At 49.3% G+C, this 15,149-nt stretch overlaps 1 protein-coding gene across 2 annotated transcripts in view; it reads right to left on the reverse strand.

The window, feature by feature from the left end:
• The window catches only part of Col5a1 (collagen type V alpha 1 chain), a 156,456-nt gene that overhangs the window by 120,446 nt on the left and 20,861 nt on the right, over positions 1 to 15,149 (reverse strand). The gene's annotated exons all lie outside the window — the stretch shown is intronic.

Below are 15,149 nucleotides of genomic sequence, written 5' to 3' on the forward strand. Positions count from 1 at the left end.
GGGAGACCCCAAGAGAAGGATGGTCTTAGACAACTGAAGCCAGCCCTCAACCCTCCCCTCACACTCCCCTGCCAACAAACACCTGGTGTTCAGGAGAGGCTGGGACCAGGCCTGCTCGGGACCAGGAGGGACACCTCTTAGAAGTGGCCCTATTTCCGTTCCTGTAATCAACTGCCCGAGGTTGTTCCTGCAAATCAGCTGCCAAGCCTACACCCTCTGACAGCCCTGACCTTTCCTGCTTTACCGCCTGCAAGGACTTCTCACTCTAAAGCCTCGACTGGCCTGAGTCACACCAGCTCCACTTGCCTCCACTGCCACTGGTGTCATTTTGTCCTTCGTGTTCCGACAACAGGTCACAGCAAATACCCAATTTCTGTCTGCCCTCACAAGACCTGAATACCTAGGCCTGAATACCCAGGGCAGGAGAGTGCTGGCAGGGACCTCAGATCCCTTTGAGAAGGCTTCTGACTCTCCATCTTTTGGGAGCCACTCAGAGAAAGGCAGAAGCTTGACCCGCTGATCTCTGAAATACAGGTACTTGCCCAAGAGCTCATCAGCCGCCCCCGAAAAGTTTAGCTTTAATTGTCAACTTAACCTTGTAGGAGTGTTTCCATGAGGAATTGTTTATATTGGGTTTGCCTGTGGGCATCTCCATGGGGGGGGGGGGTGAATTTAAATTAACTGATGTGGGAAGGCCCAGCCCACTGTGGATGGCACCATTCCCTAGGCATGAGGTCCTGAAGCATAAGAGTGAAGAAATCAAGCTGAACACAGACAAGCAGGTGAGTGTGTGTGCATCTGTTTCTCTCTGCTCTTGACTGTGGATGTGCTGACCAACTGTTTAAAGACCCTGCCTTGACTTCCTCACAATGATGAACTGTAACCTGGAATTGTAAACTGAAATCAATTCCTTTCTACCCTAAGTTTCTTTTTGTCGGGGTGCTTTGTCACAGTGACAGAAATGAAGCTGGAACATCCCCAAACACAAAACATGCCCCTCTGTCAGAGCTCCCTTAAGGCCCCTTTCCTCACATCAAGAGGCCTTGGAGTCCACACGTGCCTGCCCCAGACTACTTAGTTTCCTGTTTAACCTATGTTCAGCTTGAGTTGCAACAAATAGGAAGCTCTTGTCTATCCAGAGGAGAAGAAAGTGGTACCATAAGGGTGTGAAACCTCCTGTCACATGACCAAGCTGGACCAGTGTTGTACATCCTGTGGTTTCCTCCGGGAAAAGGACTCGGCTGTTTGGCTGTATGTGGGCTGCACACACAGAGAGGGCAGCTATCTCTGGTGTGTGCAGAGGCAGACTCTTGCCATACTAAGTGCGCATCTGGATCCAGCTATGCCTGAAGGGCATCTATACACGCCCATGTGCTCATTCTGTATATACCCATCTGTCTAAGAATACCACATCCTGAACTAAAATCTCAGCACCCATATCTGAAGGCCACAGGAGGCTGAAATTAATTCATCCCTTGATTGTCCCTCCCAAACTCAATTTACCAACTTCCCACCTTTCTCCCTAAGGGGGTGTTACTGTGGGACTCTCCAGGAGGACAGTTAGGCTGTTTTTAAGAAGGTAGTAACATAAGACGATCATGCAGGTTTCTGATCCATCCTCCAGCAGCAGCAGCAGCCACCAAGTCTAGAGCCTGACACATGTTACCCTGTGCCCCAAGGCTGCCTAAGGGGTCAGGTCTGCAGCCAACTTTTTGGCATCATTCAACATTTACTCCAGAGAGGGGGTCCCCACCTCTACAGGAAATCATGATGAAGGACAGCAGGGCACAGTGTGGACAGCCAGCCCAATGTTGATCCAGGATAGCCTCCACCCATTTCACAATCCTAGATGCTTTTAGCCACTACCAAGTGCCCAGTCCCATTTAAGGTGTCAGCTACTCACATTTCTGTGGCACCTCCCAGGTACTCTGTGTGGTGATAAAGCCCTCCCTGGGCCCTAGTCCAGTGTACATCAGAGGCAATGCCGAGTGTGCCGGCAGGATTGTGTGGCCCAGTCCCAGGCCTGGACACAGCCGTGGGAAGATGGCTGTGCCAACTGCCTACACACCTAGCCAGAATGACACAGCACTGAACCTTGGGTCATCTCGGAAACTCAGCTCCAAGGCTGGCAGTGGCCGAGGGGAGAGATGGGGATCCCAGCAGGGTTTCCTGGACCTACATCACAGCATCTATACTGTGATGCTCTTCCCAGACCAAGCCGGAGCCTGGTTTCCCCATTGTCAAAGCAGAGAACGGTTTCACAGGAGCCTGCCTGGGGATGTTTGCAGACCTGAACTGCAACAAGTTTAAAAGGCCACCAGATCTCGCCTAGGCCCAATGCCACCCTTCCTGCTAGCCAAGACCTTTCTGGGCCAGAGAGCAAGATATATTTAGTCTTGAACAAGGTGTGGAGAGCACCAGAGTAGTGTCCAGAACACAGGCTTCTGGAAAACTCTCCTTCCCACATAGGATGCTCATCTGCTCTTCAAACCAGTGCCGCACCCAGGTTGAGCACCTCCAATCTGCAGTGGCCCGGGGATGTTGGAACGGTGAATGTGCTAAGAATGCAGGGTCACCCCTCCCCAACTGAAGGAGGGGTGATCATGCCAACTGAAGCCAGTTAAAGAAGCCGCAGAAGCCATTTGGAACCTGCCAGGGACAGTTCCCAGAACTCCACAGCTCAAGTGCAGGGCCCCCTGGCGGGGGGAATGGTATTCTTGGTGCCTTTAGGACTTATCTGAGTCCCAAAAACTCAGGGGAAGGAAATGCATGGTAATACATCTATGGCCTTTGCTCCCAATAAGAAGCCTGTGCTTCTAAGTAAGAGTCCCTTCGGTGAGCCTGAAGAATCCTGAGACCCACTACCCTCTGCAAATGAGACCGCCTCCAAATGCTTTTGCATGTAAGAACTCCATTGCTCTTTCAAGGATGTTCCACCTATGATCAGATTAGACTCCAAAGAGAGGGCCGTTCACTTCAGCTAGACCCAATCTCCTCCCTGAGAGTCCTGCTCCACAGCCTGAGAGACTAAAATTACATTTCCCAGATGCCTTTGCAGTAAGAATTATTGCGGCAAGCCAGAACCTACCAATCAAAGATTATCCTAAAGTGGAACATGAGTAGTAATAGTCTCCCCGACCTGCCTGAGAGCCGTGTCAGTGAGGTGGGCAGAACACTAAGACCCCTGTGTTTGGGCCTGATGCCCAGCCTCAGCGGATTCCATACTACTGCAACAGTGGCCCGGTCACATGAGTAACACCCTCACTGTGATAGCATGACCTAGAATGTTACCTCAGACTTCTGACTCCAGCAGGATCTGCTCTCCAGACAGCTTGCCTTCCCCCAGACAGCCTGCTACTGGGCTATGTATATGCCACACTTGCCTTTGAGGAGCATACAGGAGGGGGATGGGCAGTACCAGGCCACTGGCCTCAGTCTGCATCACAGCACACAAGGACACAGTCCCTAGGACACAGGAGCCCTGCTGTCACTTTTAGACACAGAAAGGAGCAGATGTTGGCCCATCCCTCAGTGGACAGAGACCTAAGAGGCTGGACTCAGCCTCTCATGTATGTTCACGGTCAGTCCAAACACTTGCTACTAACACTCCAGCATCCCCATGCCATTTTAATGCTAATGAAACCAGGCGTGATATCTCTAAACAGGAAAGTGGATGCAGGTGGGATTAGTTCTAAGATAAAGAGGGGTAATTAAGGAAGCAGTTAGAAGCATGTAGCTGAGTTCTGGATATTCAACACACAAATGGAGCCATGCCACCAAAGGGCTCAAATAAAGGGGCCAGAATAGACAAAAAGATGGATGGATGGATGGATGGATGGATGGATGGATGGATGGATGGATGGGTAGATAAGCAGATGACTGACTGTTTGGTGGGTAGAAGAGTGTGTGAATGAATGGATGAGTGAATACATGGAGAGAAAGATGGATGGGTGGGCAAATGAGTAGGTAGATGGGTGAGTAGATGGTGGGTGGGTGGGGGATGGGGGGATGGATGGGTGGGTGGGTGAATGGATGGCAGGGTGGGTGGGTGGATGGATGAGGGGATGGATGGATGGATGGATGGATGGGTGGATGGATGGATGGATGGATGGGTGGATTGGTGGTGGATTAAGTTTTCTTGGGAAGACATGAACAAACATCAATTCACCATAGACAAAGCAACAGTGACAGACCAAAGAAAGGTTTCCTCCCAAGTCTAGCTTGGCGAACCAATGAGTTTAACTCAGGTCTTACAGGAACATGGACAAGCTAGGTGGGATTATGCTGACAAGAAAGAGACATGCCCCCACCCAGGAATAGTTAATCACTTGTATCCTCAGGGAGAAGCAAGGCCTTGTACGTTGCCTCATGCGCAGCCATGTGAGCCATTTGTGAACATCTAGAACACCTTGTGAGCCCTTTTTCCCCTCTAGAAGAGATGTTAGTAGACTCAATCTTTGTGAGAATCTCATGTGGATAATTATAGTTGCTCTGATTTCAAGACAGCAATAGCCATATCATGCTTGGAGGACAGAATTCCTCAATGGTTAGGTGAATGAACAGACCAATGGACTGATGAATGATGAACAGTGGGTGGGTGGATGGATGATAAACGGATAGGATGAATGAACAGACCAGTGGATGGATGATGAATAAATATGGATGGTAAGTGGGGTAGGTGGGTAGATTGATAGATATAGATTATGTATAGATAGATGTATGGATGATGAAAACTGGATGGATGGACAGAGGAATGGATATTAGTGTCAAGTTTATTAATGGATGGAGGATAGATGTGTAGGTGGATTGATAAATGGATAAATGGATGGATGGATGGATGGATGGATGGATGGATGGATGGATGGATGGATGAGAGGGTGGGTGAATGGATATTAATGGCAGGTGGGTAGATGGTGGACAAAAAGATAAGTGAGTAGTGGGTGAGTAGATGGATGGAAAGAAGGATTAATCAATCACTCAATGAGCAAATGAAAAGAGGAATGGAGAAAACCAGGAGGCAGATGCCAAAGACAGATATTACAAATGGATAATCACTCTCATGTTTCACACCCCAGAGACAGTGTCACTTCTAACCACAGGGTAGCCTTGCCCTTCCCCACGAGACACTTCTTTCATCACCACTAAGCACTTGGCTGCTCTATGCTTCTCCAGAGCTGAGCCCTGGAGTGACCAAGCTTATGTCACCCTGATGCCTCCCATGCACTCACTTCACAGAGGACACTGAAGCATCGTTGGAGTGGCCACAGCCCATGGGCTCTCCTGAGCCAGAGAGACGGACAACTAAAACTGAGCCGCTGACATATGAGGATGCGGCCCAAGGCTCTGCCTACGCTCCATTCAGAAGGACCAAATGAGGCAGACAGCTCACGGCCAGGCTCTGAAGCATCACTCAGCAGCCCAGCACCAGGAGGACCCAGGCTCTAAGAGCAGAGGGAATGAGGAGTCTGTTTTAGGAAGAACAGAATTGGTGCCTGGGGAAAGATGGCATAGCTCATGCTCAGAAACGGAAGGGGTGACATCTGTGAGGACACCAGCCTGCTCCACGGCAGGACCAGCCCCATGTTCAGCAGCCTGGCACTGGGGCCCACCGTGCCAACACTGCAAACGCAGCCTGCTCCCGGGAAGACCAGAGACGGCCGGGTCACCATCTGGAGCCACTCACGATGTGCCCTCAGAATAGAATTTAAAATCCCCGCCTCCATGCTTTCTGCCACCACAGTCCTGCCCACCCCAGGGAGTGGAAACACTCAAAGGGGACCTGGGCCAAGCCCTGACCTCAGCACATCAGCTGCCCAGCTCAGCAGGAGGCTTGGGGACAACAGAGATTTACAGGGAACACCACAGGAGGGCTACATGAGACAGCGTGCAGGGTTCATCTTGCACCCCACCCCCACTGGAGTGGGCATCAAAAAAAATAAGAAGGGCAGAAGCCTTCTGTCCTGTGCTGGGCAGGAGCAGCGCACAGCCAACACTCAGATGGGTTTGTTGAATGACTGAGTGGTCAGCCAATGGCTTTTATACGTGAGAGGCCAAAGGAAGTGAGTAAGTTCAGCTCTCCTGTTCTGCTTCCATGAATGAAACTCACTTCACCTTGGCTGCCACATTCCGTCTCCCACCAGGCTCTGTTCTCAGAGCAGCTGTGAGCTGAGAAGATGAGCTATGAGCCTTGGAGCTGCAGCAGGGAAGCAGTCTGAGGTCCTCAGAAGCCGCACTGCTGACCCAACAGACTTGGGTGATAACTGCCCTTTGCTCCAATTCAGTGTGCACACACCCCAAATAAACTGCATATGTTTAAGTACTTGCCAGGAGCAGGAGGCCTCCAGCCCAGCTACCTGTCCCCTCCTGACAGGTGCCCGGGAAAGCTCCATCCCCCAGAAGTTCCACAGGGATTCATGTGCCCTCTGTGACCTTCACAGGGAGGTCACTGGCCCAGAATCCCCAGTGCAGCCTTGGTCCCACTGGGTGGCTCACTGGTGACTAGTATCTCAGCAAAGGCAAGGGGGGCATTATGACCCATTGAGGCCAAGCTATGGCTGGTTTATTACCACCTTATGGTCAAGCAGGCCTCTTCCCATGATCCACAGCCTGCCTCAGCCACCAAGGCTCCCTCATGTCACACCTGCTGGGAGAAATTGTGGGTCACATTTGCCACCTTTTTCTGACTGCCAGAATGAAAGAGAGTGAGGCGTATACAGAGACTGACAGACATAGAAGAAGAGATAGGCTGAGAAAGACAGGGTTGGTGACAGAAAGACAGACAGAAGAGACGGGAGCAGAGAAGCAGTGAGGTGTATACAGAGACCGAGAGACATAGAAGAAGAGATAGGCTGAGAAAGACAGGGTTGCTGAGAAAGACAGGGTTGCTGAGAAAGACAGGGTTGAGGACAGAAAGACAGACAGAAGAGACGAGAGCAGAGAAGCAGTGATGTGTTTCCTGCTGCAAGCTCCGAAGTCAACCTCACTATCTGTGAGAGAAAAAATGTGCGAGCCTTCTAGTGAAGCGCCCAGGTCCAGTTCTTTAGGTTCACAGACAAAAGAGTAAGCGTCAGAGGGCTCAGTAACAAGACCTGGACTCACAGCCCCCGTCCTAGAAAAGCAAAAGAAGTTCAGAGAGGTATAGTTAGCCTACCAACACCACACAGCATGCTGCTGCCCAGCCTACTCAGCTCCTGCACTGACCATATGGACAGGACAGCAACTTTCACAAGCTGGGGCGGCCAATCCTCTCACTCTCTTCCATGCCTCTCTTTCCCTGTGGCTTCCTAGGGCAAAGGGCCCATTTTAGTAAAGGCCAGAGAGTCAAGCCAGAAGGAATGGCAGATTGGAGAGTCTGCCCAGGTCCCTCCCACCAGCTCTCCCTGAGGAGAGTGGCCTCATCTGAGGTCAACCAGGAGGTTGGAAAACAAACGGGGTATCTTGGAGGCCCTGGTAAAATTCTTCTCCTGTGACTAAAACTGGGGACAACAGAGGGTGTGGCCAGGGCTGCAGGCAGACAGTGTTGGCCACTTGGAGCCAAGCAGGCCCTCTTCCCTCCCCTGCTCTCCCCAGGCCTCTGATCGCTGGTGCCCTGACCTCAGACCTTTTGCCAGGCTCGATGCCACCACAGACATGGGTCCCTTTACCCACCTGCAAACTCTTCGGTAACTTTTAGCTTTGCTCCAGGCAAGGGGATCTCAGCCTGGCACACAGCATCTTTCTCACTCCACTGCATACCCCAGGAGCCCTGAGCTGGCTGGCCTATCTCCACATCACAGCCACGGCCTTGCAGGGAACCCCCGCGCCCCGCCCGCCCCCCCCCCCCCCCGTGGTCCATGCAAAGCCTGCTTGGGTCTGTGCGGTGCACAGCACGACCACCTTCCCCATTTAGCCCCAGATTGCAACAAGACCATTTGCACACCCGTGACAGACACCAAAGCGTAGCAGAATCAGCAGTGAGGAGCTGGGTGGGGCCAAACTCCTGGGAACCTGTCTGGTTCCCTCTGCAAGAGCCTGAGGCTATGGTCCCAGCTGTGGGACCTAGACTGTCAAGGGCAGTTATGAACATAAAGTATCAGCCTGATAGGAGCCTGCACCTGGAAGGGCTTGCTTTTCCTGCCCCGCCCAGCCCTCTCTACCATGGCCTCACCTACTGGACACTTCCCACTAGCCCCATAGGGCAGGAGACAAGGAGGGACTGTAAGGTACAGGTGACAGTCCCATCGACAAGACATGGAAGCCAGGGATGGAACAAAAAGAAAGGCAGTGACATCGTGGTATTGGGTGGAGGGTGAGACATGAGGATTGATTAAAACTGGAGAATATCTTGAGCAACCAAAGGCAGAGGGGTCTCTTCACGGAGTGGTAGCTGGAAGTCGGTCTGCCCCTAGGAAGCAGAACCCAGGGCTTCTCTCTACACAGATTCACAGGCCACCCACCCAGCAGCCATCTCCCTGATCCTTTCTATGAGAGCCCAGGCAGGGTTCCCTAGACAGCAGGGTTCTGCCTCAAAAGAGCACGTGTGGAGGGTTGGGTGTGTGTTTGTGTTGCATGCTGTTCTACTGTGCACAGCTCTGCTCCTCCCCCTGGGGTGCCCCAATGTTTCCTTCCTCCCCAGTAACTGCCAAATTCGTTTCAGTGCCCTGAACTTTGTCTGAAAGGATAAGCCCTATGGACCCACATGGGCCGTGGTGGTGGGCAGTCCAGAAATCTGGAACATATCAGGAAATGGGGTCTCTGTCACTGACTGCAAGAGGGAACCCCTGTTGGGAAGTGGCAGAAGCTAGCGTGTGAACACTCTCTGAAAGGCAGAGGGGAGCAGCAGGTGCAGGGGAAGTGTCTCCAGGGGCGCAAGCAGCTGCACTAGGTCCAGCAGGCTGACATCTCTGCACACAGAGATTCCCCAAGGCATGCAGAACTGTCTTGTCTTGGGAAGGGACAACAGGGGCTCTGCACTATGCACCTTCCAGCCCAACCTCCTTCATTCTCACGGTCTTCAGAGCCTGCCTTTCAAGAGCAAATAAGAAACCCCACCAACAGATTGGGGAAGATGCCTAGGGTGTGGCCAAATGTCAACCAATTACATATTGGGATCTAAAGTCTTGATTTTTCCCTCTATGTCATGGGACAGGAGGCTGGTAGGATGCTTCCAGAGCAGATGTGCTGCTGAGTCCCACTCCTCACATGCAGGAGACTGCTGGACAGGGCCAAGGACAGGGTGAGGTCACTCCAGGGAGAATGGGTAGAGCTGTTCTCCAGAAGATGTCAGGGTCCAAGGAGGTCATGCTGTGAGCAGAAATACCACCCTTATCTTACTTTCCACAGCATCAAAATACTGATCCTGGTCATTCAGAAAGCACCCTGGAAAGACAGGTCATTTGTTTGCAAAATCCACAGCTGCAAGTTCCATCAACCCTTAGGATGGAAGAACAGATATAGAATGATGGATGACTGGTGGAAATAGAAAAAAAAAGAGTTGAAGAACAATTTTGTGAGTAGATGGGAAGATGAATAAAGAATAGATAGATAAGCCAAGTGTGGTGGCTCATGCCTTTAGTGTCTGCATTTGGGAGGCAGAGGTAGGTAGATCTCTATGACTTTGCAGTCACCCTGGTCTACAGAGTGAGTTCCAGGACAGCCAGGGCTATGTAGAGACACCCTGTCTCAAAAGTGAGGCAAATGGATGGATGGATGGATGGATGGACGGTGGTATAGATTGATGGATGGATAAAGATGAATGGTTAGATGATAGGTAGTTAGATGGATAAGCAGTGGATGAATGGTTGGATGGATGTATAATTGGATGAACAGATAAATTGTGGTGTGGGCAGATGGATGGATGAAGGACAAACAGATGGATAGATGGATGGATGGATGGATGGATAAGATGACTGGATGGGTGGGTGGATGATTAGATGAACAGAGGGATGAATAGGTGTGTGGATGAGTAGATGGAGGGTGAAGACTGAATGGATGTTGAATGAATGGAAAAATAAATGGTTGGTAAATGAATGGATGATTGAATGAAGTATGAATGGTTTGATAGGTAGTTTAGGAATGGGTTGCTAAATATGTGGATGGTTGGATAGATAGATGGATGGATGGATGATGGTTGAATAGATAGGCAAATGATGGCTGGGTGGATGAATGAATAGATGGATGGATAGACAAACCATGGATAATGTCACGGCTAGAAGAAGGAATAGATACAAAAGGATAAACCACAAATGAAAAGACTAAAACTAAATTACTTCCCCCAGGAAGTGAAGTAGCTCAAGATGAGCCACATAAGTCATCATTGCCCAGCTCCCACCCCCAGCAAAGACCAGCCATAAGTTGCTCAGTGCCCTGCCTGGCTCCATGGCTGGGCAGGGCGAGCATCTCTGACCACTTGGCTTTTTCTCTTCCAGCTCAAAGGCACTTCTTCCTTCCTCGCCAGAAAGCCAAGAGCTCCAGAAAGCTACTGACCATTGTGCCCAGATAGACAGTTTTATGGAAAATCTAAATAAGGAAAAGGGGGAGCTTGGGAACAAATTATTATGAAAGGGGTCAGTGCCCAGAGTTTCTCCCTTAGTCTGTGACTGCCCATACCTCTCCTGAAGGCTGACCTGAAATCTAGACACCTGGCACCTTTGCATTACTTTGTAATATAAGCCAGACACTGGCCAAGGCTCAAACACATGCACCTGCAATTCTCCCTAATGCAGTTGCCTACAGTACAGGTGTGATACCTGAGATGAAAGATCACCTGTAATACACACATACTGTTACTCAAACAAGAGCCAAGTACAGACTCCATGGAGGGGAAGGGGGATGGGAAGGGGGAGGAGAGAGACAACATATGCAAAGGGCTCCTGCAAAGAGACCCGGGCCAAACCCTGGAGGATAGAGAGGAAGATGCAGTGCCATATGGGAATCAGCAGATGCCACCATGCAGAGTCTGGGGCCACATGAGTATTGTGCCAGGCACAGGAGTGAAGTACCTCACACCAGGGAGCAGCAGGAGAGTCCTGGATAAGGCCTGTCCTAGTGGCTGTGGGTGCTATGTTCCATTCCATCAGGGGCTGGGAGGAAATGTCACCAGCCAAGGGACAAGATACTCTCAGAATGGGATGGTCTAGCTTCTCCCAAATCTGCTCAACATCTTGTTTCTCCTTCTGGGTGATCATTGCTGCTTTTCATCTATGGTTATGAATAAATAGGTTTCTCTCACCCTGTCCCTTCTCAAAGAATTACGAGTGCAACAGAATACAACCTGTGTCAAGGACATTATGCCCACAGCCAACTGCCAAACAAGATGTGTCCCAGAGGGACAGGCTGAGTGCCAGGCTCCTTGCATATGGGCTCTGCCAGCAGACTCTACTCATTGTGAGCTGAGCAAGGAACCAGGCGGCTCATCTTGTTTCTGCAAAGATAGTTTTACCTCGCTGTTCTGAAGGAAGTGGGGGATGATACCAGCAGACGGTTCCTGCCCTGTAGGGTTGCTTGTGCTTGTGTGAGTGTGACTCATAGGGTGCCACCAACTCCTGGGAAGACTCAGGGGTAGGCTAGTCCAGGCTCAGCACCTCGATGGTCATCAAGCTGTGTTAAGGATGAGGTGACAGAGATGATTACATAACTGGGCCAGTTGCAAGTCAGACCCTCTCAGGGTCCCACTGACCATAGGGTCACTGAGACCTGCTAGGCGGCTCTGGGCTGCCTTTCCTCAGCAGTATTCCATGAGCACCTGCTGTGCCATAGCGTGCTGAAGGATCGTGGCTCCTCTGATTCATTCCAGAGCCAGGCAGGGCCAAAGCTGCCCTGTCCCAAGCATTTCCAGATGGATGACCTGTCACCACCAGAGACACAAAGCTTTCCTGGATGCTCTGACAGGGTTTTCAAGGCTCACAGGCAATGAAAGACACCTTCCTTAGTGCTGATATGCTCCATGGAACCAGAAACTAATCAATAAATCACCCACTAACTACCAATGAACAAATGAGCCACCCACTAACTAACCAATAAACAAATGAACCATCCACCAAATACCGATGAACAAATCCACCCACCGAGTAACCAATGAAAAAAATGAACCAACTAACCAATGAGCAAATTAATCAACTAACACATCAATGAGTAAAATTAACCAACCAATAAACAAGCAAACACACCAACTAACTGTTGAATAAACTCACTGACCAACTAATCAATGAACAAATGAAACAACCTATCAATCAATGAACAAACAAACCAACGAGCCAATGAACCAACTAAACAATGAAAAAATGAACCAGGCAACAAATAAAAGAAGTTTGTGCCCTGGGAGCTAAAGATAGCCACTAGTAGAAGAAGCCTTGATGCGGAAGGGTGCCCTGCAGTGTCTTGGTGAGGATACTGATGCCAGGCCACACGAACCTGGCATCTCCCCTTTTGGGTAGATTGTATAGAAAGGTTGATATTGTACCAGGGTGTGCAAGATTGCTTGTGAGATAAAAGCAAGGCCTATGCCCATCAAGAAGGAACTTGTTGGATCCAAAAAAGCTGTCCCTGTCTAGCTCACTACTAAGACCGAGTGGAAGGGGTCAACTTTTACAGCCTGACATGAGAAGGTGGCCAGGACACACTGCTCAGTGGACATAACTGTGTTCAGAGACACTGATAGCATGCAGCACTCTGTGTTAAACTAAGAAACAGAAATTGATGGATTCTAAAAACCCACCCCACACATATAGGATCCAGAACAAATGGCTCAGGGGTCGATGGCCCTGGGATGGATCCAAGATTGGACAGATAGGTGAGGGAGAATGTGTGCTTGCCACCCACCAGCATCTACTTCTGAAGAGCTGTGTATGTGCCAATACAAAACTTGCACTGTTTACTTAAAAAAAAAATCTTAAAAAGATTTAAGTGTGAGCATTTAAAACCAGCCATAGCTCTTCGATTCTAGTGTCTGTCAAGGGGTGCTGTCTCTAACAGAGGTGGGCTCTATGGAAAGTGAGAAGGGCATGGGACCAAGGGGACACAGTGCTAACTCTGCAGCCTTGACTTTGAAAACCATGGGCCCTACCTCTTCAACTCCTGGAGCACAGATGTCAGGCTTCAGAAACCCAGAGTATCCTGGCAAGAAGGTCCCGGATGAGGAGTCCCCTCAGGACCCTGACCACCAGCCAGGCCTTACTGCACACTCTGGGAAGCTAGCTTGGAGACTAAGCCCTGAGACATCACACCACTGACCCTGAGAGAACGAGCCATCCCGGCATGCCCCACCCCAAAAGCAGATCCACATGCAGAATAAGGGCTGTTTCAGAATACCGGGTTTCTAGTGGCCATCAGGCAGCAAAGATAAACATTACATGGGGCTGATGAAAAACAAGGAGGTATATTTATGACAGAAATCCCCAGGAGACATCTTGCAATTACTAAGGAGGGTATACTAACAACCAACTGAAGTTCAATGTCACTGGTGAGTAAATACATTCAAATTAAATGAAGACCCCTCTGTGTCCATTAAAAACGGCACAACTAGTATGGATGGGATTCTCTTCACTGGGGGCGGGGTCAGTCTGCTGGCAGGAACTCAACACCTCCAATGCAGGTGCTCCCTCTGCACTTTGGCCTACCCATGGCTCAGCCCATATGTCAACACTGCACTGCCTTGATCACTCCAGGCGCCAAGCCTTAAACCAGCGGCTCTCCCTTCGGGGGTCACATATCGGATATCCTGCATAGCAGGTATTTATATCACAACACATGACAGTAGCAAAATTACAGTTATGAAGCAGCAATGAAAACAATCTTATGGTTGAGGTCAGCACAACATGAGGAACTGTGTTAAGAGGCCGCAGCCTTAGGAAGGCGGAGAACCATTGACTTAAACTGACACAGCATGAGTTGGGTCTTCTGACACTTCAAGAATAAAGTGGTTTTAGTTATTTTATAGGTTTTTTTTTTTCATTTCCCTAAAAGTTTCATAATCTGACTTAGTAAAGTCTCAGTAAAGTTTCTGTCACACGAGTATGAAGACTTACTCCTCCAAACCCATGTAAAAGCCCGGCATGGCCAGTGGTACATGTCTGTAACCGCAGTGCTGGTGATGGGCAAGGGGGACCTGGCGGGGGAGTTGACAGGCAGGTTCCTGGAGCTCTGTCGCCTCTCGAATGGATGAGCTCCAAGTTCAATGAGAGAGTCTGTCTCAAAAATAATACAGCAATTGAAGAAGACACCCATCAGCCTCTGGCCTCCACATACATGCACGCACAGCTGCACATAAACACAAACACACACATATATATACTACATATACACAAAAAGTTCATGATTACCTTCCCATTCTCTATTGCCTAAGATGTTAACCAGCATCCCATTCAATTACAGGTCAACTTAGATTTGAGCCTTTATGATCTATGAGCTTGATAGAGCTCTGTGTGCTTAAATTTTTGATTTTGATAAGTGATATTCTGTAATACCCACTATAGAGATCCCATATGTTTTGCTATAGTCTATCAAATTCAAGAATTACATGTTTGATGCTATTGTAATGGCTTTTAAGTTCCCTGCTTCTGACTGTTTATTGCTTCTATCTAGAAATACAACTGACTTTTGTATGTTGGCTTCATACTCTGTTACCTTCCTAAACAGTCTTATTAGTTCTTGAAGCTATTTGTAGATTCCTTAGACAACCATCGTCAGCAAATACAATTTTCCTCTTTCTTTTCAACTTAAGCCCTTTGTTTTCCTTCTCCTGCCTTATTGCATTGGCGAGGATTTCCACTCAAGGCTGAGTGAAAACATGGGCCTCACCCTGCTCCTTGATCTGTGTTCGACACAGATTTTACATCCAAGACTTTTATCATATTGAAGACATCCCTTTTATTCCTTGCTTCCATTAAAGTTTAAGTTACGTTTAAAAGATGTGTACAAAGTACATGTATTCCCAAGATTGTGTCTAAGGGCACAGAACAAATAGAAAAAAGTAAACACATCAAGGTGTTCATTTAGTAACATGTTTGACTTCAACTAATAGAAACCAACAGCATCACCATCATCATCTTCGCTACCATCACCACTACCATCATCAATCATTACCATTGTCATCATTAACACCACCATCATCACCATTGCAACCACGACCACCATCATCACCACTATCTCCATCATCATCACCATCACCACCA

This window comes from Peromyscus maniculatus, chromosome 4, assembly GCF_049852395.1.
Source record: "Peromyscus maniculatus bairdii isolate BWxNUB_F1_BW_parent chromosome 4, HU_Pman_BW_mat_3.1, whole genome shotgun sequence".
NCBI classification, from domain to species: Eukaryota; Metazoa; Chordata; class Mammalia; order Rodentia; family Cricetidae; genus Peromyscus; species Peromyscus maniculatus.